This window comes from Pleurodeles waltl, chromosome 3_1, assembly GCF_031143425.1.
Source record: "Pleurodeles waltl isolate 20211129_DDA chromosome 3_1, aPleWal1.hap1.20221129, whole genome shotgun sequence".
Lineage (NCBI taxonomy): Eukaryota > Metazoa > Chordata > Amphibia > Caudata > Salamandridae > Pleurodeles > Pleurodeles waltl.
In genome coordinates this window covers 344064908-344088635 of record NC_090440.1, presented here as the reverse complement: position 1 = coordinate 344088635, position 23728 = coordinate 344064908, and the positions used below count along the sequence as shown (strand labels likewise).

Sequence of the window (23728 nt, the reverse complement as noted above, 5' to 3'; positions counted from 1 at the left end):
GTTTTAGTTTCTCTATAATTGAAGTGGCTCAAATAGTACAAAGCCCTGCACACACATCTCATCTCATCAAATGGTGTAGCCTCCTCTGCAAACCAATGAGAGTCTATTGGTAATCTGCATACAATAGTATAGTAGTGCATCAAGGGGTATAGTTTCGGGGGAGGGGTTGGGGAGTGACACCCCTCAAATAACTGCATTCTTGGCTTGAGAGTTGGGTCTGAGGGCTCATGAGGTGGGTCTACTATGCCTTTATTGTATTTTTTTCGTCCTCATTTAACTATACATTTAACTTGTTCATTTTGCATTAGAACACAAACATAGAGATAGATAGATAGACAGATACTAGTTTAACAAAAGAGTTACAGATTGGCGCCCATACAAGTAAAATGTATTGATTCTTCAGTGTTACCAAACAAAGGCAGTAACAGGCTTAGAAAGATGCACCATTTTCTGGTTTCTATGCATAATACTGGCAATCAAATACCCAAAAGATCATGATACGAAAGCTTGCAAATAGTCTAAACACTAGCAATGTTTTGGGCCCACATTCCAACCCATTATTTTTCTCCTTTTGCACAACTCTAGACAGAGGCCCACCTACTGGAGATCAGTGCTGAACCTTTTCTTCATGGCAACAGTCCACCGCAAATCATGGTCATTTCACCTCTCCACCCTGTGGCATACTGATTTTTATTTGCGAAATTTGATATTCACACCCCTCCATTGAATCTCACTTAAGCTACTTCACTGACCTTCAAAAGAACCAAACATGGAGGAAGGTTCCCAGAAACAACAATGTTCTCATCCAAAGTAAGGGCTAAGCAAAAAAAGCTGACAACCTTAATTCAGATAATCATTGATTGGAACCACTCTGACAAAATTCTAGTTTCCAGTTTTACCCATATCCTTGTGTCTTCATGCACAGCTGCAAATCAGGGCCGAAATCTAAAGCTACCAGCTCTGCCAATTGAGAGCAAATTAATGGAAACAAGGGCTGCCACACAATGGACAAAACAAACATACATAAAAGAGTGCTTTTTAGATCAAGAATAAATTTCAAAACAGGTCAACCAATACTTAAATGCTAAACAAGTTAGTGCAGAAAGGACATCATTTGTGGCATCCCCAGCTTTAAAGCATATTTTAAAAGAAGGAAATCTGATTATTTACACTGGTCCTCCCCAACAAACAATGCAATAAAATTGCTAGTGAAATATCTGCTTCATCATCTGAGATCAGTCCAAAATTATACTTTGTTGGATCAGTCTACTTGCCTTCCAGGGACAGTGGTGTGGGTGCACCACACTAGCAGTGCTATAAAATGTGGTGCAGCGGAGAAATGGTTGCTACCTCTGACGTCACAATGTTGATCTATACATGATAATGTTGACACTGTATTATGTGAATTTATGACAAGCTAATTGTGAAGTGGTGCACTTACAGTCAATATCGAAGTGCATTTACTGTAGAGTCGGAAAGAATGCGTGTGGGATAACCACCTTAATTGAAATGTAACCACCAATTTTGACATTACATTAATCGTTATGTTAATAAAGAGTGTTTTCTTTTGAAACAATAAAGATTTTCATGACACATATGTACTAAATGGTATAGGCTAATGTTGAGAAAATGTAGTTATCCATCGTATTTGCTGACGTGTTAACAAGTTATTTTATGCATTTGCGGTGACGTGAGGTTTAAACAAGAATTATTAATGACAATTTATAATTACAGGAATTTATATGTTTGATATACAGGAATAAATGTGAAATTCTGACTTTGCTTTAGCTTAGCTATGTTAGGCCTGCTAAGCCTTTGCGTTATAATCATGAGAAACTGTTCTTCATTTGTGCTAATGTGTCATTTATTTTCAGGTGCCATTCACACGAAATGTTAGTTGGGAAATAAATGGGCTATTGTTTTACTCATGGAGAGCCTGAGAAATACACAAAAAGACTGAGAATGAGAAGAGTAGTCCTATTCATATTGTTGCAAAGTCATACAGGACACCAAGGACAGACATCTTCCCGGGACTGTCTTGGGAACTGCTAAGCATGTTGCAGATGACTGTTGTGTGATGTGAAGGGAGGGGACAATGCAATCTTCTGACCCTTGGGCATTACCAATGGACGAATCATCATTTACTTTGGACCTTAATTAATCAGTTTCAGTTTGTTGGGAGGAAACTATTCCCTTGGACTTTGAGGTACAGACCTCTTTTCCCTCACCCCACATTTTCCAATGCTTGCTGAGAGAACTTAGACTCACGAGAAGACTCTTGACCGAGCTTCTGATATGCTGTCACCATCCCTTTTTACTTCAATCGTTACCTACTTAAGTTACTTTCTTTTTGCCCCAGATGCTCTTTTTCAAGTTTATTTTTGTTTTGTTTTTGCTGTTTAACTTTTGCCTTCATGTCCTGTGAATAAGGAGAATTCCCATGGGCTCTAGCTAGTTTAGTTACTTGATTTATATTTGCACTAATGTGTAAAAGATCAGGACAACACCTATTTGCTGAATACCAAGTCTTGTTGTTACGTTGTATTGCAGTTAATTAAGGCTTAGTTTGTCTTATGCTAGTCCACCTAAATTCACTAAGTTGTTTCGGTCACCAAATGGTAATTTTGTACCTTTACAGCTTGTTTTTGAGAACTGTCCACATTAATTTGAGTATGGATTTGTAATATACCCTTTAACTTTATTTCCAACTTGGGGTTCCCTTGTGTGGTCAAAATTGTGTTAAACTGTAAAATGATTTTCCTTCATTGTTATGTATGACTAATTCCTACCCCTTCGCTAGGATGACACGATTCGACCTCAACTTAGATCAAAAAGAAATGCTCCATTAAATGGAAATAACAGAGCTGATCAAAAGGTGGGGGTGGACATTGAATTATACTTTGCCAGGCCTCCTGGTTCTGACTTTAAGCACCGGCTATCAAATACTGCCCCATAGATTTAGTCACCTGCATGTGCGTACACAGCTTTGGTCTGCACACCACTTTTAGAACTGGAAGGTTCAAAGGCAATTTGTTAAATGGAGTACAAGACTTAGAATTAAGGCTCTCTATACCCAAATACATTTCTTGGTGTTTTTGCTCTGAAAGATGTACATAATTTTCCTCTGTTAAAAACCTTTTTTTAAAGAGAGGCGTTGACTTGGTTGTCCCTTTTTAGAACACTGTTAAGGGGATAGCAAATGTACTGCCAAGCCTGACTTTTCTAATGAGTTCACTCTATGTAGCTAACTATTCAAGGAGTGACTGAGCTAGTTTGGCTTTCCAACAAACCAAGAATGCTTTCATCAAATTCAAAGGACATTGAGTGATGTTCTGAAAATAATTTATCGGATGGACTAGCAGCATGGTCACTACCCGCACCCACAGACTGGCTCTTGGTACAGAGGACCTTTAGTTTAGGCAAGATATATATATGGTTGATGCAGAGACGACATTCCTCTAAGAGCCACACCATTTACTTATTTATTTCAAGTATTTGTTATAATGTGGACCTAGCCATAGTGCAACAGAGCACTTTTACTTTTCAATTAACAATTAACAATGACCAAAACAAAGATCACTGCCCTCCCTTTAGTAGGCAATAACCACTGCTGCTTAAAAGGCTCAACATGTAGTGGACAATGGCCGTGATCATATCACTGCAAAATTGGAAATGGCATTAACTGGTCCCATATGGTTCCATGAACCAAATGTATAACCTAAAGGATACTGGCTTCCCCTCATCATGTATGTTGAACTTAGGGTAATTAGTAACACATCATTCGTTTAATGCTTGAAAATGTACAATGTTCAAATTAAATTCAGATCAGCAAATTCTCATCTTAGTCACAAAAAACGTTGGTGCATTGCCCGCATTTATATATTTAGTGTTTTCATATAATTCTGTGTCTTAGATGATTTGACATTGTCATATAGTGTCATATGCCTAAGATCTCAGACTTTAGTGAGAGGCGTTCGTGTTGATACAAATAACAATTACATAAAAAATCAAAATATTCATAAAACTTCAAATCTGATATCTCTAGAGCTCCCAACTCGACAATTTGAAGGCTCGAAATATCAACTCTGTACACAGTCTCCCTTAACACAGCACCACAGGCAATTTAGACGGCAACTCTTCACTCTCCAACAGCACTAACCATTACCACAGTACAGCAAAATATACTACACAACATACAGCAACAAGTTCCCGTCTCATTAAATTAGTGCAACTCACATTTACAAGAACCATAGAGATTTGGACCTGTTACTGTCCAACAGCACAAAAGGTAAGAAGAAGATGTAGTATAGAAGATAACACTCCAATCAAACAACTGTCTGCCTCACCACTACCACCACACAGGTAAGCAAGCACCTTACCAACATAAACGTTTCCTTCAACCAGCAGAGCACCAAATGAAATACTTGTGGCAACAAGCCATGCTTTTTCAGCACCAAAGATAACTAAACAACCTCAACTCTCTAACATGAATAATAGCATTCAACTCCATCACATACAAATCCAACAGTTCACTCCACACCCTCACTCTAACTATAGAAGCGTTGAAATGAGATGTTTTTAAACAGTACAAAATGATACAAAGGGCAATGGGCAATTGCAGCTCCAATGCAACAAGAAAATAACGATAAATTCTGACGGTCCACTTTATCCAAACTCAAAATGCCCCATGCAAAACATAAAACCCTCGGAGCCAGGCTAGAGAAAATACTGTTTCCCAGCAAATCATCATTAAACTAAAAGGAGCTTTCATGGTCCCGGAACACATTTCCAGAATAGGTGAGCAGATGCTGCTGAAAGGGTTATGGTCGGGATAGCAATTGATACATTCTTTCTTATTGAGGAGAGTGTAATGATTGACAGACAGAGGGACAGGGAAACTAACAAGAAGTTGTAACTTTTTTTTTACTTTTACTGTTATGTAGTCGCTGCCTTTAAAGTACCTCTCTGGCTATGGTGCACTTGTGCTTGATACTCTTTAAAGCTAATTGTTCTATGAGTAGTACTGATGAGGCTGAAGGAATCTACACCTAGACTTCAACCTATGTCAACCAACCCCTTTACCCACAACACCCCCACAGGACAGAAGTTAACTATTTATGTTGCTACTCTCCCACCTTTGTTGATATATGATTCAGTTACTTGTATGCATCTATCATTAACGTGTCCTGAGAGGCCTTGGCAGGTGCTACACGCCCTACAAGATGTGCTCTACTTGTAAAGATGCACAGTAGGAAGACAGTTATACTTGGATTATGGTGCTGATTTATGCATAATCAAGTGTCGTAGGTAGTAATGCATATGCTAGTTATTGATGCTAGTTTGGTCTGTTTGGCACAGTATGAGGACAACTAGAGTGATGCAGCATGGGATGACAGGTGCATTTTGAAATTATTCTGGTCTGACTGTCCGGCTCTTTGTGTTTTGCCAATTTTACCAGTAGACCTCAATCCAGAAACATTCGGAGTCCCATCTATTTATTAGTAAACATGCTCTTCTGACGAGTCCATCCGGTAGTGAACAATTAATATATGACCGTTGTGACTGGCTGTGCTATCTTGCAAGTTAAACTGCTTCCCTTTGCACGATCACGCCACTTTGACGCTCAGGGTATCTATACATACATATCCTCTCATTACATATTTATAGGGCTTCCTGTCCATCCCGTTGCACTTAGCTATGTGGGTTCACCAACCACCGCAGAGCAAAGATGAAGCCCTGCTCAGTTCAAGCAGGACATTAAGGCTTTTGATGGATGCTGACCGCAGGATGGAAAAGGCTACGAAGAATAGCACGTTCCACAGCTGTTTAATCCATCTATTGTTATATTTTATTGAAGAGCCATGCTCAGTGGAGTAAGGGTGACCTGACTGGTGACATCATGTTTCCGAAAGGTTGGATCCAGTAAAAAGATGCTTAAGATACCTACCATTCACATCCATAGCGTTGGAAAGGAGTCACACACTTGTATAATTTAGTAGTAGGGCATTCAGGGGCTCGATTTTTCATAGAAATGTCTAGGATCGCATGCCAACTTGGAAGCAAAAAGTGCACACAAAAAAAGAGAACATATTTTAAAAGAAAACAGCTACTGTTATTACAATTGTGGGTTCGGGCACAGGCTTAGTTGCGTCATGTGGTTCACCATTCTGTAGCTGGAAAGTCTAGGGCACTAGAGCACGGAATGGAAGCGTTTGCCCTCAGCTCTTCACAGTTGGCAGAGCGATTAGGCGCTTGAAGCTAGCTAAACATGGTACATAAACTTGGCCCTGGCAGGCTCCTATGGTTGCCAATAGTCTGAAAACCGTTAACTGTGACTACTCTGCCACTTAAATCTAACACATCACAGAATAACTTGAAATGCTGGCACGCGGAAAGTTTTACTTTACAGTAAAGTAACGGCATATATTTCCTCAGAAAGTAGGTCAGATTTACAAGCGTAGCAAAAACAACAGCGAAGGAACGCGTTTTGTGCTGGGCCCGATACACGCCGCAACTTCATGAAGCGCCCATTGTGCCTGGGTTCTTGGGGTAAACAAGTGTACAGCGGAATTAAGCTGGGCCTTCTTGGGTGCACTGGGAACGACACAATGCCATTTATCGAATGATTGCCATGGTGCCTGCGAGTACTAACAGCCACTGCCATTGTGGGCCACGGTATCAGCCTTCTATTGCAGTTCCAAGTCTGCTGGAGGATTTCGGGGCCGGACCACCAACGTGCAGCGCGCGCTGCCTGTGCGTGAAGCGGAGGCCCCCGCGCTCAGTGTCATGCAACGGGAACAATGATGGATTGAGCTATTCCTTGCTAAAGGCACTTGGCCATTACGAGTGATATGTGGAGCACAGCAATAATCTATTTTTATTCTGATAAATCTGGGTGAAATATCTATGTCCAGATTGCATGAGGCAAAAGCACTTCTTGAGTTTTTCACTGGAAAATATGTCTTTATTTTTTTAAACGCAGTCACGGCAACTGTGTAGGTCGGTTTCACGAACTCACATTATACACTTAAGTACAGGAATTCATTAGAATAATAAAAAAAACTAAAAAAAAGGGCAGTACCATCGAAACAGTGCTTCATTTGTTGAAAAAAATAAATCAACAAAAACAAGAAAAATGAGTGCATGAGGAATAGCGCTCTTGTTTGGTAGCCTGCCACCTAGGTTGCTGAAGCTTGAATTGTCAAATATCAAGGCTGCCTACGTTTGTTCCAGTTTTTATCACACTCTGGCATTTGTACTCCTTTTGACCCCATTAGAAATTCAAGAACTGAAGTGCCAGAAGAAAAAAAAACATGGACTGGATAACTACTCATGTACGGACCTTGGTAACTGGGGAGCTCTGTGGTGCGCAACCACTTTAATGATATACACGAGTAGCTCATTACAACGTACACATATGTGTTGATGCTGGCCGTGTAGCATGCTAGTCAATACTGGTGCGGGGAGGGGCCATGACTCAAGAGAGTTGAAGCCCTGAGTGGGTCATTACCCTGTCCTTCCCTATAAATATCATAATTCTTACAAATCTGAGCAGGGCTGACAGGCCTTTTATTCCACTGGCCATTTCTCCAGTGGACTGGAGCCCTTGGAGACCTGTTCTGAAAGCCCAGGACCTCTCCAGGTGCCTGTCACTTTGCCCAGCTCCCCGAGATTAATACGATGTTCCCACATTTACTAAAGTGCAAAGGTCAAACTCAAGTTTATTGTCACACAAAGTTTACAAGTTGAAACACATTTTATTACCTCAGAGATTGCAGGTAACAATTACTTCACACAGGGGAAAATTATCTTCATAGCCACAAGGTTTCTAGTGTGATTTTCCCATACTGCACAAATGTAACCCTTTGTATTTAGGTTTCAGTTTAATATCACTTGTTAAAAAGACACCATTACATAACGCATATAGGCTGATCCATAGAGTATAATATGCCATTTATTACCATTGTTGACGGGGGGCTGATTCCTCTAGCAACAATATAACACTCAGCTCATACATTATAATACATATATTACACAGTCTGTCAAAGCAACTGTGTAGCTATGTCCAAGATTCAATTGCCACTTAAAATCTACTAAACAGAACTACGCCAAACGTGGCACAAAATTAGAACTTTACTCAGATGGGGCCTTTTGTGGTTTGGTGCGAATCCATTTAGTAGTTTTTTTTTAAATATTTGCAATACAAAAAGGATCAGGCGGGTTTGAAGGGAGAAATGAACTGTATATATTGTTCATTAATTTGCAGACCATTATATGGTCCTTTATTCCGTCACTGACAGGAACGTAAAACGTAAGGTTGAAGATGTCACCAAAACCACAAACTGTCATTCCTGGATGTATTTAACAAGTATTGGGGTATTATTTAATATTATTATATTGTTAGTTGGTTTATTATGGACTTACAAAGATATTCTCTAGCTATGATGGAAAATGTTTATTGATAATATAAAAGTGCATGCTTTAGATCATATACTGTCGTTGGTAGTGATAAAACCACTGAGTTTATCAGCAGATGTAGTTTTAAGAAATATGTTTTTGTTTTTAAAATTATGTTTAAAACACATTTAAAACACTTAATTTGTCCACATGTCTATTTTGTTCTACCTTTTGATCCACAGAGCGCCAACTGCCTTTCAAAGTTTGTATTTACATATGCTTGATTTTTTTATTTGGGTGTTTGATAAAGCTTTGGGTGTCATCATGCAGTAACTTCTTAGCTCATTATAGTTCAAACGCTGATCGACCATGGGCAATAATTACATTATGATTAATAAAAAGAATAGTGAAATAAATATGTTGTAAACTGCAGAAGGAAGTCTCTCGAAATTTGGTTAAAATCAGAAATTGCGGTTTAATTTGTCATTAATATGACATTTCAGCTTTGATATCAATGCTTGAGAGCCAACACTAGCTAAACATGACCTATGATGCACTAAGTAAACATGACAGTGAGAATAAATGTCTCCTGAACATGCTTTCCACAGCTAATTGTGGTGTATACTCAATACTCCATATCATTTTTCATAAAAATGAACAATCTGGGACAAACAATGGCTGCATCAATCGGCGGGGGGAATGATTCTTATTTTTCAGTAAAGGGCGGGCTGCATGTCTTGGCTCTAGCTAATGGGCCATTTTCCACTACACAAAAGGAAACATTTGGTATCTCACACTAAGTGAGAACCTAAAAGGCTGGAAGGCAACATTAGTATGTTCTTCAAAATACTGAAATAAACAAATATGAGCAGATCTATGTATACAGTGGACTCAGCAACCACTGGAAACTGAGTAGAGTGGCATCACACCCAGGACAGGTATGGTACCAAAAGGATCCTGCAGTAAGCTTAGTCATTGCCATTTGGTCTTATGCAGTCCTTGAATGCCGTGAGGAAGATTGAAGGACTCTGTGCCCTATCTTCAAAAAGACAACATCCTGCAGGTTGAAGCAGCCACTGGAATAAGACAAGGGAGGCTAGAAAGTCCCCTAGGTTACAGCCTTGAAATGAAAGGAACTAAAAGCTTGGGGAGCCGAAGAGGTTGCATTCTAAAGGTTAGCTCAATCCACACGAGAGCGGTCTAGTCTTTTGGTAGTTATGTCAACTGGTAATAAAGCTTAATAAGATTTTTAGGGTCGAGCATGCAAGCGCTCTGGCCTGTTGTAATCTCTCTGTGGGCTTTTAAACACACCCACTCTTGCAATTTATTCTTTGTTGTGCTGGTTTCAAATGCTTCATTTTTGTTAGTTCATTTTGTGAAATGTCTCTCCCTTCGGTGCTTAGTTCCCTCGTATGCGATTTCACTAAGTGAACATTGTTGTTAGCCGTAACAGTACGTCACGCTTTCTTCTATTACAGCATGTGATGGCCCCGCCTCTGCTTTCGGTTTGCCTTTCATCCAAGCCGCAATCCTTTCTAGACATTCATGCAGGGAGCCAATAACTCTTGCTCTCATGCTCATGGTGGCTGTAGCGCTTTGAACTGACATGCTTATCTCAACTGTTTTACTTTTCATTTTCAATTTGTATGGCAAGAAAAGTCCAATCAGGAATTTAGAACGCTAATATCTTTAATTCGAGCAAATGCGAGACCCATTGCATTGCAAATACTTGTTTTTTATACTGGGAATTTTATTCATGTTTAAAGTACAGCACCTTCCCTCAAAGATCATGTTTTACACAAGGTATATTGAATAATCCTTGGATAGTGCTAAATCACTCTGAGGTGTAAATGTATCACCTACCTGACACAAGTGTTTTCTTTATGGAGCCCCTGAATAACAGTCCTTGCTGCAATGCCCCAACACGCAGGCTGTTGTGAGCACACAACGTGTAAGATGCGCTTGCAAAGTATATTAGCGTCAAGTTGACTGAAACTCGTCCCCTTTCTGCTGCTGACTCGGGAGTGGGACAGTGTCTAGAAATGACAGGCATAAACAGAGGAGCCTGCCGTGTCAGCCACCCGGCTGTCCCTGTCTGACTCTATGGTTGGGACAGACAGCCTCTTGTGCTAACTCAACACGTGCTAGTGGACTCTCCCAACAGCAGCCAGCCTTTGAACAGATTTCCCTCTCTGCTACACTTGGGGTAAAAGCGGTCTATGTACACATCAGAAGTATACACGTCTACTTGTGCATGCACAGAGGCGCCCAGGCAGGTGTTGTCTGCAAATACTATATGGTTCCCAAGTCTATCCAACTATATTCCTGCTGTTGGCGTACAGTCACGTTAGTTCACCGTGCAATGGATGACTAACTGCACGTGAGTGCAAGTCTCTACTATGGGTCAATGGATGCCTGTACTTTCACAAAGGTAGCGCCCTTTTTGGTTGCTGTTAAACCAGGAAATTGAAATTGTAGAGGTCAATAAGAAGGTACCTTTCACAATACTGACAAATCATTTTAAGGTTATTAGCAGGCTATGCTAGATGCTCTCTAATCTCGGAACCCATTTTATAGCGTTTGCCTCTCTGTGCTAATACGCGTTATAAATAACAGTTCAGTGACTTTAGGTAAATGAAAAGCCCAGTCGGAGCAGTAGAGATTTAGACATGTGATATGCACACAGGACTCTGCAGCACGCACAGTAACCCAGCGAGTTGTCTCTCTGCTGATAACCAGTACGGGGCAAGAGTCACTGGTAGAATGTTGTTCACTTGTGCACTTCTCCACGCCGAGATGTTCAGTAATTGCTCCCCCTCTTTTAATGGCAAGCTCAGGCAAGCGTCCACCCCACCGACGTGTGCATATTTGCTACATTTACTGCCACAATCTTCTCCCGTCTGCAGATCACTATCTTTCCAATGGGCGTGCTGTTTCCAGTCAGTAAAAAGAACAGTGGATGTGGGAGGTGGGCACGCTGTCTAGCAATCTATTTTCTTCTGTTCACTCAATGCTCTCTAATAATAAAAGAAAGCTGCTTTGGATAGCGCATGACAAGGGAAAGCTTCATGCATGTCCTAAGGCAGAAACATAAACAGACCATCAAAACCATATTTGCATGTCAATTTAACATGTAAGATATGGGTTTGACGACCAATAACACAAAACAGGAAAAGAAGAAGGCAAACACAGCTGCTGGCCAAATCTAATCTTTCAAGGCAAGATCTGTGCAAAGCTCCCAGCCAAGGTACAGTACGTTCCATGTACAGCTGCAAGGAAATGCTGGCTGGCTGTGCCATGACTTTAAAGCGAACCACCAGGCAATCATCGCCGGGTACTGCACTAGGAGAGAAATGTAAGCAAGGACATGGCATAATGTATCTCAAAACCTGATGTGGGTTAAAATGGAATCCTGAGTCTCAAGAAGAAATCTTCAGCTTATAGCCACTCACACCAACCACCGATGAGTAATATGTTTTTTAGTAAATCGTGTTTGCTTATCAGAAGTGCAAAGTGCATGCAGAATAAGCATGACTTGCTCTTAAATTATGGGAAAGTGGGTGTGCCTGGGGGAGAATCTAACAAGATAGTGAGCAGGCAGTGCCCATGGGATTCACACCAGAAAATGCAGAAAGTACACATCAGACTGAAGCATAAGCCATGCTACTACTGCTTGTAGTTAGATACTTGTAGATTAACCTCTACGAGACAGGGCTGGTGCGCCGGCCAAGGTGGAGTAAGAAACTGTTGCTTGTGTTCATTATTTTTCTCCTGAATGAGTAACTTGTCCCATTTTTCAAAATGAACCAAAGAACCCAATTTAGTTTCATTTTGCCTGTCCAGGTTGTCTTCTGAAAACGTGCTTTATTTCTGTAATCCTCGACAACGCACTCGTGTGATGCAATGGAATGTACTAAAAATCATCAGAAATTGGAAAAATAGTCAGAAGAAGGGCGGTAGCACATGGAACACAGTCATGTCCTTGAATCTTTGTGTAATCGCCCCCACAGCGCATATTCAAACACAGTACTTTATACAGAAATATAGACGTGCTGGTAATCGCTATTCAGAGTACCCGTTTGCTCTTTAGATGTGCTTGTAATCTCTCAGGAAATGTTTTGCATGAGTGATGAGAAGTCCACGAACTCTCACTTTGAAATTAAAAAAAGTGCAGGCATTCAGGACCGGACAGAACCTGCCGATTTAAAGCACTGCCAACACTTATGTCAGGCTAGATTAGTTGCAGTCACATTCAAGTGTTTCCAATCACAGGGAGGCTGAATGGGAGACAGTGGTGATCCGTGAAAGGGTTAAATCGTTGGACTCGGCTGCCACTTTGTAGCCAGCTCTCCTTCTGCAGGTGTGCCCAGCGAGCTGGAGTAGGACAAGACTGGGCCTGGCAAACAAAAGAGGCTCCCGTTCTGGGTGTTAGCTTTGGTTACCAGTGCCAGACAATGGCGCCAGTGGCGTGGAAGGGACAAAATGGCTGCCGCCAGCTGTGTCGTTCACAGTCAGTTGATCTCAGCGCGGCTCCAAAGGCCCTTGGAGGCAGTGGCCTGTTGTGGCCCGAGACAGGATGATGGATTATCTACACACTGAGCCCAGGTCCGAAGAAAGGCAGAAGTTCAGTTCAGGGTTGTTAAAATGCTAATGTGGGCTCGCCAACAAAAGACTAATGGGGCCAAAAAAAAACAGAGAAGTAAACACACACCTCACAGAATACATATGTGAAATCCTCATTTTTTTTTTCTTGGATTACTCAAAAACGTGATGCTCAGAAGTAAGACAACTTAGAAAAGTTTCCAACTTGAATACAAAGATAACCAACTGTTAGCATTAAACATGCTATAATTTTTGTCTGTGCGTGACAAGGCAAACAAGACCAATTAAGAGGTGGGGGCGCTCTCTGAAATGGGGTATAGGGAGGCAGCCAATGTGACTTCCAGTCAGCAGTTCTCCCGCATGACACTCGAACACGCCAGAGAGAACTTTTTTCTTCTGAACTTTTAAGTTTCAACAGGTAGCTTACTCGCAGGACGAGTAAAAACGCAACAACGTGGCTTATGAGGATTTTCCCCATAACCGCGGTGGCTTATCCGGGGCATTAGCGCCAGCTCATCTCTCCCCGCAGCAGTTCGGATAAAAAGGCACCTTTTCAGCAGTTAATTGCTTGCGCTGTTATAAAAATACACAATCAACCTTGAGTAAATATTGCACTTTCTGCGCCATTGTTAAACGCTCCGGGAGCACACTATTAATCTAGGCGAGGGAGGGGCGTGTTTACCCTCTTACAGGAACAAGTAAAAGGTGTGCTCAGCGAGTGGAGACCTGAATTCAGCTCGCCTTTGTTTTTTTCCCCCGAGCTACTGGGGAAGAGGTAAGTCTCCGACGCCCACTGACTCCCTCCCTTCTCGACTGGAATTAAAAATCAAGGGACTGAAATACGACACGAGCATTCACCTGGGATTTTTCCTGTGCCCGGGCACGGTAGTGAAATAATATCTTTCTCTTCCTTTGGTGCTTAAAGTCAGACGCCCAAACAATATCAGTGCTAAATACTTATGTGATATAATGGCCAAGCTTCGTGCAGGGGCTTGTGCAGTGTTACTGTATTTTTTAAATGAAGTACTAACGTGACCTGTGTGCCAGAGCCCTAGTGCAACTACACAATAATAAGTAATACATGAAAAATGTGTTTTCTCATTTGTTGTGAGTGTTGCCTTTTCTGGACGCATCGAGTGAAACGTTCCTTTATTTAAAATAAAGTGAAGCTGAATTGCAAGCAGTTCACATCGCCAAATAATTTAAGAATAAAAAGGGTCTGCAGATCTGCTCAACAATCCCAACAGAAACTCAGACGTCAACAGCGCATCATTAGCTCCTTAAAAATAAAAATTTCTATAAAATTAACCTTAAACGCACATCAGCATGCCTACCTCGAAGCACTATTCGCATACTCCAGGCAAATGAATAACACAAACTTGAAAATCGGGCTCCCATATTTTATCCACTAAAATTAAAGTAAAAATAAACGGGACACGAACAGGCATTGATAAAGCGAGCAAAAAAAGCAATGATAACGTTTTAAGAAGGTCTACAGGTGACTCCATTCAAGAGTCATCGAGTTTTAACATTATAAACAAATCGCAGGAAAATTAACAGTGCCCACTGCCAAAGGAAACACAGAACAGCACGCAAAGGCATTCGTTTTTTAAAGGATTTCCAACTACAACTACAACAAACATAAAACCCTATTCTGATTTGCTATTCTGTCACAGTGCACTTGAAATCAGTACATGAAAGTCCCCCGCAATCCAAAGGCTGGGGTGGTCTGCATGGACTGCTCAGCGACGGGCGCTTCCGCACGAAGCCCCAGAGACATGTAGGACCAGGCGGCATCTGGCTCACGCACCTAACTAACTCAGTGGGTCGGTACCCCACGGCTGGCTCATACTTTGCCACACAAGCACGCTTTTAGGAAAATACACTACTTTCACCGCTTACAGGCAGCTGGGGGCGCAAAAAGGGGAGGGACGAGGCATGCCGCCAAACATGCACACAAAGGGTGCGCTTCCTGACACATAACAGGTTCTGAAGCCCGGGGCTGTAGTTTTTCTGGCACGTTTCGTCTGTCCCGCTTACAAAGCTGATGCCAGGACTCGGATGCGGCCTGCAGCTGAATGAAGCGTTACCGGAGCTCGGAAAGTTTCGTGTTCTGCTACCAGAGCAACCTTGCATGGGTTGCGGTTTCTATTCGTAAAACTGGAGCAAATGTTTATGTGATAAATGGCAGCAAACCTAACACCCGTGGCAATTAAACCCAGCCCCGCTCGCACGCAAGCACCATGTATGGAATTAAAGGTAAACCACCAAGAAGGCCGTGTTTAGAGAGAAAGAAAGGGAAGCCTGTTCTCTCCCAGCACCAAAGGGACAGCGCGGACTCATACCGAGAGCCCTATGAGCTGTCTGATGAAGTCGGCAACAAATCACCTTTCATGCACAACCACTGCGTAGTTACACAGGCATTTACAATATTAGCGATTGCCCTACGCACACAAAAGAAAATCAACGTGATAACAATAGCTAGTGGCTGGGTATAGCGCTTAAACCCGCAGTCTTTGCCGTTTCAATCAGCTGTAGAAGACAAGTGATATTGTAACATAATTATACGGCTAAGTATCGACCTTGCAAAGATGAAAACCTAACATGGTTTGGTACTAATTAATGTGTCGACTTCGTAAAGACAGGAAGCGATGGATGGATATGTTCGAAAAAGGACACACAAATCAAACCGTTTTTTTTTACAGCTGGTACCTAACCCGAGATCTGTCTCACCCTAAAACTCCAATCTGTTATTTAGTTTGAAAAAAGACGTGTTCTGCCCGATATATCGAACAGCGAAAATGGAACAACCACCATCAGTTACCAGGATGCTCTACTTTAACCTCAGATGAGCATTTTTTTTTTACTAAGTCCCTGCACTGTAAGTCACGGAGGGGCGGGTCCATGCCCGAAGTTAAGACTGCCACAAAAAATATATTTAAGTACAATAATGAGAAACGGTACTTATTAATACAGTCAACAGTTCGCTCAATAAAATGGCATGGGCATCAGTGCCTTAGTGTGTGAAAGTTCGTGTGTTTCTCGGGAAGTGCAGTGTTTTTACAAACCGCCAACTAGTTCAATTTAATGAAATAAATCTCATCCTAAGAGCACGTCTTGGGAGGTTGAATGAAGCTGCTTGCGCCACTAATGATCACAGAAATATACACGCAGCTAGTTACCAGCTTTACATGGTAACGAGACAATGCAAGCCTGCTACTTCACCCAGTCTGAAGGGGCCCTTTCAGGCTGCAGTAATCCCCTCCTAGGAATACCTGGGTGACCTTTCGCTTGCATTAATAATGAAGAGCCTGCCAACCCCTTCCAATCAATGCGAAAACAGCTCCGGTTTCCATTCCTCCAGCGGCGAAACAAAAAAAGTTTAGCCACGTTACACTCCAACAAAGCACGGCTCTCCAGGCCAGACGCGGCTAGTACGGAGTGGGCTATTGCTGCCACTGCAACCAGAGCACACTGAATTGCCTCTTATTTGTTACCATCCATAATTGATGGGCAGATTGAAATATAGCTGCCGCTGTATCCCGGAGCGAGGCCACTGAAAGGATGGGGGAGGGCGGGAAGCTGTAATGTTAGGGCTGCTCTTGCACTAAATCCTTCCTTGCAGGGACCCGGCTTTCAGATAGCGCCCGGGGGAGGGAGGGCAGTGCAGAGCTGAGGGAGCAAAGGACATTGACTAAGTGATGAAGGGACATCGACTAAGTGATGTTAAGCCTTCCTCTGCACCGGTTCCTTCCCTGCACGGCCAAGTCTTGGAGGTACAACCCACTGAAGGGAGGGAAGAGCACAGCTGGAGAGGTAGGAGAGTGGAAGGGCCTGGGAGCTATAACGTGTAGACTGCTTTTTGCACTACATCATCCTTGCAGGGACAGGCCGTCGAGGAGGAGCCCTGTGTGTGGGGGGAGGGCGAGAGAAGGGGTACAGCTAGGGAAGGAGGGTGTGGAAGGGCCCGGTGAAGTGTAGAAAGGACAGGAAGCGGTAATTCACAGTCTGTCTACTGCACCCCATCATTCCTTCCGAGGTCAAAGCTTGGATGTAGAGCTCACGGAAGTGAGGGGAGCACAGAGCTGGAGCGCAAGGGATACTGACGAGACCAGGGGTCGGGGGTTATAACCCAGTGACGTTCAGCACGCCTTCTGCACCTCATCCTTCCTTGCGGGGATAAGTCATTGGTGGGGAGGAGACTCTGGACGAGAGGAGACAGCGCAGCTGGTTAAGGGAGAGTGTGGAGGGGCTGGTGTAGAGGGGGAGGGGTAGGGCTGTAATATACATCTTGCTTCCTATATCCCATCATTCCCTGCCGGGTCAAAGATTGTGGAAGTGAGGAGAGCACAGAGATGGGGAGCGGAAGGTAGTGACGGGGCCGGGGGCGTGGGGGGTTTGAGGGGACCAGTCACGTTGAACATGACTTCTGCACTTACTCCCTTCCTACAGGACCAAAGGTGACAGCCACAGTGTGTAACACCGAGGGATAAGCTTATGGAGGCCTGGTGAACAGCAGTTGAGGGTTGCGAGGATACCACGCAGCCCCAAATCACAAAATGTGAACTATCTCCCAGTGCACATAGGTAGCAGTGTCAACCACGTGCCTGGGCCGTTAAGGCCCACATTTATACTTTTTTAGCGCTGCATTTGCGCCGCTTTTTAACGCCAAAACGGCGCAAACTTAAAAAATACAATTGTATTTTGCAAGTTTGCGCCGATTTTGCGTCAAAAAATGACGCACATACGGTACTAAAAAAGTATAAACATGGGCCTAAATATTGGACAGACTGCTGCCCAGTAATGCAGCACTCGGATATGGCACGTGATCAAACCAGGGGCGCGGGAAAGGGTGCTGGCTCTGTAAGCAGTGACACAGAGGCCCGCTGGAAATTGTAATTACTTCAAATTCAACATCTGCTCCTGGTAATGAGTCACCCGAGATGCTGCCTGTGTTCTGCCTGTGGCATGAATGCAACCTCTATGTACTGGTAAAGAAGGTATCGGCCCAGCCTCGCAAGCAGCGTCTCATCACTGAAAGAAGGACCTGAGATGTCCGCCAAGGCCCTAAATATGTAGAATCAACCTTCATCCTGAGTGTGTGATGTGGAAGAATCCAGATCAGACTGTGGGGAACAGAGCAGCATAGCCTGTAGATGTGACACGCAGTGGGAAGGTTCAACACAGCCTACAGACCTAACGGGTAATACCACCTGTTGGAGTGGTGTACTCAGCCTATAGGTCCGACGTATACTACTGAGTGTGAGAGAGATGACCATCCTGTCAATGGGCTGTATCCAATATTGTGGGGTAAAATGCTATTCCAGCCCATAGATCCAACATTTAATGAAGGCTGTGGGAAAGATATCAGATCAGCCTATAAATCTAAAGGAAGTGTGGCCTATAGATCCTATATGCAGCGACGACTGTGGTAAGGGTCCAACCCCTGCCTATAGATCCTACACGTAGTGTGGACTGTGGTAAGGGTGGAAGCCCGGTCTATAGATCCTAGATATAGTGTGTGGACTGTTGTAAAGGTGGGAGCCCAGCCTATAGCTCCTGCATATTGCGTGTGGACAGAGATAAGGCTGGGAGCCCAGCCGATAGATTCTACCTGCAAAGTGCACTGTGGCGAGGGTGCGAGCCCGGCCTATAGATTCTACACTTGGAATGAACTGTGGTAAGCATGCGGGCCCAGCATATAGATTCTACATGTGGCATGAACTGTGGTAAGGGTGCAGGCCTAGCATATAGATCCCACAAGTAATATGGACTGTGGTAAAGGTGCGAGGCCGGAATGTAGACCCTACCTCTAGTGCACCTTGTTGGAAATAGCTCAGCCCAGCCTGTAGATCAAAATATAACAAAGAATTTCGGATATAGTCAAGCACAACTCTAATGAAGCAGACTGTGGTAAAGACGCTGACAGTCTCTTGTTCTGACGTTACACTACACGTTCTAGGGGTCCAGGGGAATTAGGAGATGCAGGTGGTGAGGGCCGCCATGTAGTGCAGATTTGTAGAGCCGATTGTGGGAAAGATGACTGCCCAAGTTATGAGGCAGAGAGTTAAAATCAGACTGTGAGAGAAATACCAGGCCAGCCATAGATCTTACAAGCAGCGCCGATTGTGAGGAAAAATATAATCCAAATGTATTGATTAGACTTGTACAGCAAACTGGGGGAACGATGCCAGCCTCGACTATGATGCCACATGTAATTCAGCCATAAGGTTAGATGCCTGTCCAACCTGCATGTCTGAGATTCCATCGATCATACAGAACATCCCACCCAGTTTCTGGGTAAGCAGTATGGTACAGGCTGTGGAAAGATGGCACCCCAGGCAAATATTCAACATGTAGCACATTCTGTGGTAAAAAAAACAAAAGTTCACAGACGGAGCCTACAGATTCGAACAGTAGCAGACAAGAGGCAACGATACAGCTCAACCTATATAGCTGTAATTCACAGCAGGGTGTATGAAAGATGCCAGCCCAGCCAATGAGTTAAGACGGTGGGAAAGAGGCCATGCCAGTCCCTCTCACATGCAATGCAAATGAAGGGATATATGCCAGCCTCGTGACATGCGACGCAGAATGTGAGAAATATGCCACCCCAGCATATACCTCTAGCATCTAATGCAGACGCTGGAAAGATAGCAGGTCAGCCTGTGGGGCAGACAGACATCACAAATTGTGGGAAGGCGCCAGTCCACCTTATGGCGGCTTCAACGTGTAAAACTGACAATGAATTGTGCCACAGCAGCCTATGGCTTAAGAGCCCTGGGTGTCTAATATAAAAGAATGAGGAAGACTGAGCCAACCAGTGAGTATATCGCACAAGCTGTAAAAAAAAGACACCAGACAACCTAAAGGTCCTTTTAGAAAAACACCAGAGTACCTGTGGTTCTAACGTACCACAGGCTGTGGAAGACACGGCAGCCAATTTGAAAGCCTACATTTTTAAACAGGATACATACATACATGCTGTGGGAAAGAGACGCGCCAACATACAGGTCTAACATGTAACACGTGCAATGAAAAATACTTCACCAAACCTGCGAATCGAACATTTACCACAGGCTGGGAGAAACAAACCAGCCAACCTGTGAGCCTGGCATGTACAGTATGCTAGTATTTACCACGAACTGTATGAAACATATCACCCACACAGTGAGTCTGCCACATAAACCTTGCAGTGAGAAACAGAGCGGTCAATGATTTGTAATACAGGCTGTGGGAAACCTACCGTCCAACCTGTGAGTCGTACATTTACCACAACTGCGGTACGGATACCAGCAAACATGCGTCGAGCACGTGACAACACGAGCTGTGGAAAAATAACAGCCAGCTTTGTGCCTAGAGTAATAATACACTGTGGAAAAACCTGACATGTGGATTTGTAAATAACACAGGGTGCAGGAAGGACAGCGGCCGGTCTGTGGGTGTAAGATGTAATACAGGTGGTGAGAAAGAAATCAGACAACATGTATAAGCTGTTTGGAAAAGAGTGGCCAATCTGCGGGGCTAACACGCAACAGATGCTGTGTGAAAGAGCGCAGCCAGTAATGTGTAACACAGGGTGTGGGAAAGAGCGCAGCTAGTGATGTGTAATACAGGGTGTGGGAAAGAAACCCGCCAACCGGGGGGTTGGACATGCCGCAGAGATAGGGTAATTTTCTGTCATAAACTTTGGGTCACTATCGAACAGGAAAATGAAAGACAAACATCAACCTGCACCTTTAACATGTAACGGGAGGTCTCTGTAAGGTGCCTGCCCAGCATGAGTCCTGCGTCCAAACCGGGACCAAATATCCATGCTGGGTTCTGGCTCCAAGGCGACTCAGCCTGTTGGGCTGTCGGCAGCCTAGTCAATGGGTTTAAGATGTAACACGGAAAATGTGCTGCAATAGGGACTGTGGGAAGATGGAAGCCAATCCCATGGCTCTAACATGTAACCACTACTAGAAAGATACCACCCTGCTGATCATGCAAGAGTGGCAAATATTATAGGCCAATCTCTGAGCGGGAAAGATGCCAGTCAACATGTGGGTGAAACACGGAAGGCAGATCGGAGTAACGGTAATAGCCCAACCTATGGGTGTACCATTAAAACATCATATGGCGACAAAAAGGCCATTCCACTGCAGAAAACTGAGCCACTCACAAAATAAAAGCAGCCCAACCTATACAACACCACATAAGACGTAAAGAAAATATTGCACAGGTGCGAATGGATACTATCTATATCACACGGTCTGTGTACAGAGAGCATCCCTGGGCGTCCCTGGGCATGGGGGAACGTGGCATGAGGGAATATTACAATGTAACCGGCATATCGAGAGTGTTTAATGGGGAACAATAGGCATGCCCTACCCATAACTACACAGTGTAAGGGATGGGGGAAGCCAGCTCGCTGATTTATATATTTAAAGTGTGGAGAAAGCAACAGTTCATGATTCACGTTTCTCGTTCTAAGCCTCTCAAAATAAAGAGCCGTTATTAGCCCTGACCAGGGTGCTCTCTGGGCTGGCCACGGTCCTGGTTCCCCGCTTTTCTCGCAGGTTTGTGCCGCCGTAACCCAGACGTCCAATGTTAAGTGTATTGTCAGCGTTGTGCCCGGGGCTCAGCCGCCCCTCTGGGCACCGCAGTGCCTGGGGCACTGTCGCACGCACATACTGTCTGCACACCACTGAGCCAAGGGCTGCGCCGCCTGTGTGACATCGACTGTGCCCGGGTCAAGGCACGGGAAAGCGGTGGCCCATATGGGCTCGGTGTCTGGGGCCTCAGGCTGCGCTGGCCGCCGCCCTCCACCACTCACAGGCGTAGGCGCCAGGCCAGCCCCTCCGCTCAGTCTTTGTTAACTTTAAAGTCCACCTTTGCGTCCTCGGACAGTCCAGAGACGACTGGGGCTTCACGTCAGCTCAGATCTGTGAGTCGGATCACAACACCAGCCAAGGGGGAGGGGTCCGAGTCCAGCACAGACACATGCTCTGTCCTGAGGGGCCCAGCTGCAATCAGCTTTGTGATCTTCAAAGCCTCGGGCGAGATCAAATGGCGAAGCCCGAGACAGAAGGAGATACAACAGGCACCCCCTCACCCCAACAACCCACATCCCCAGTACCTCCTAACAATGTCCTACCTTCCCACCCCTCCTTCACAGTCCTTTCATTCACCTAGTCGTCCAACCAAGAAATAAAGAGTACCGCCACCTCTTCTCACCCGAGCCCACTTCGCATTGATGAACACATCACTCACGCACTCCCGTCTGATCACAACCCATGCTCACCACCCTTTTCTCTTAAAAAAGGGACCAAAACACTACCTACTTACACACCAGTCTCTGCCGTATTCATACTTACCATAACCCCTAATGCCCACCATTTTCCCTCGCCCCAAACCCAACTACTGTGCCCTTATTCTACCGTCGACCCTCAATTCCCTCTTGCACTTACCACGACCCTTAAACCCTAAACACTGAACCACGAATGTTCTCTTACGGAACCCCTCCTACCATCTCATTCAGCCCCCCTTCCCCTCTGCAAACACCGATGCAGCAGGATCTAAGCCAAAACTCTGTCTGCAACTTCCACCTCTGCTGGCCGGGCACGGGTCCCTGCCAGGTCCCGCGCCGTGCATGGAAGAAAGCCCCTCTGCCCAGGAGTGCTCGGTGCCCCCCGGCCAGCGCCGTCCTGCACAAGTTCCCCGCACCCCAAGCCGGCCGCGGGCAGGCAGGCAGCGCAATCCCGGGCTCCGCTCATACACACGGTCCGCTTACCTCATAAGGAAGGGCGCCTTTATTCAATCCGTTTTGCTCAGTGGACGTAGAGGCTCCCACCAAAATAATCCCCAAACTCGTCCAGACCCTTCCAAGAACAGGAGAAAAACAAACCGGAGCTGGGCAAATGGTGTAATTCGATCCATCTCCAGTCAATCCATCAAGGCGGCAGCGCGGCAGAAGGAGGAGGCTGATTACCAGCAAGCCCCGCTCCAGCAGAGGGTCCCACCCCCAGCCAGCCCTGAGCCTGCTGCCGCACCACACACTCCTGCACGTTTGGGCTGCGCTCTGCTCCTCGCCAGTCTTTTTTCCCTCCTCTGCTCATGCTGTGTGAGGCCCTCCTCTCACATTGACCCCTCCATGGCCTCCGCTCTCCTCCCCTCCCCCTCCTTCCAAGATGCAACTCAAACCTTTTGGCACATTTGCTTTCAGCCGCGGCAGGATCTTGCTGCCAGCGCCAAGGAAGGGCTTCCTTTCTCCTTTATTATGCAGCGCTCTTCCGAACCAAATCACAGCTCTTTCGCAGTGTTTACCCAGTGCACCCGAGCTGCACACAGCGCCAAAAAGGTATAAACACCGAGAAGCACGGCCGCAAAACTCCAAAACAGCCTTTCCTCGTTTAAAATATCGCAGATTACTGCCTCTAACATTCCGGCTTCTTCTCAGTGAAAGTTGAGCAAGAGAGAATTTCCAGCCTCCAGCAACGAGTTTGATTGCGCGACGTTTTCTGTGGTTTGTCGTGCGAGGGAGGGGTGTTTGTTATGCGTTTGTAGCGAGTTGAATTCTCACGGGGAAAGGCTTGGAGGGAGGGGATGGGATTCTGTATACCCCACACTTGCTAAAAGGCAAGCGCATTGATTTGCGTTAGAGTGAGAACGAACACACTGAATATTTGTATTTCAACATGGGTACTTCCTCCTAAACCCAGAGTTGGCACGTATGCAGTTCTACTAA

At 44.6% G+C, this 23728-nt stretch overlaps 1 protein-coding gene across 3 annotated transcripts in view; it reads right to left on the bottom strand.

Annotated features, from left to right (window-relative positions):
* SEMA6D (semaphorin 6D) overlaps positions 1-23503 on the bottom strand; it is a 97964-nt gene extending 74461 nt beyond the window's left edge. For 2 of the 3 annotated variants that reach the window (XM_069222487.1, XM_069222488.1), the window contains exon 1: positions 22775-23052. The gene's annotated coding sequence lies outside the window, so the exon portion shown is untranslated. Of the gene's footprint in view, positions 1-22774 lie in introns of all 3 variants that reach the window. The other variant, XM_069222489.1, reaches the window with a different exon arrangement.
* Between the last annotated feature and the right edge of the window lie 225 nt (positions 23504-23728).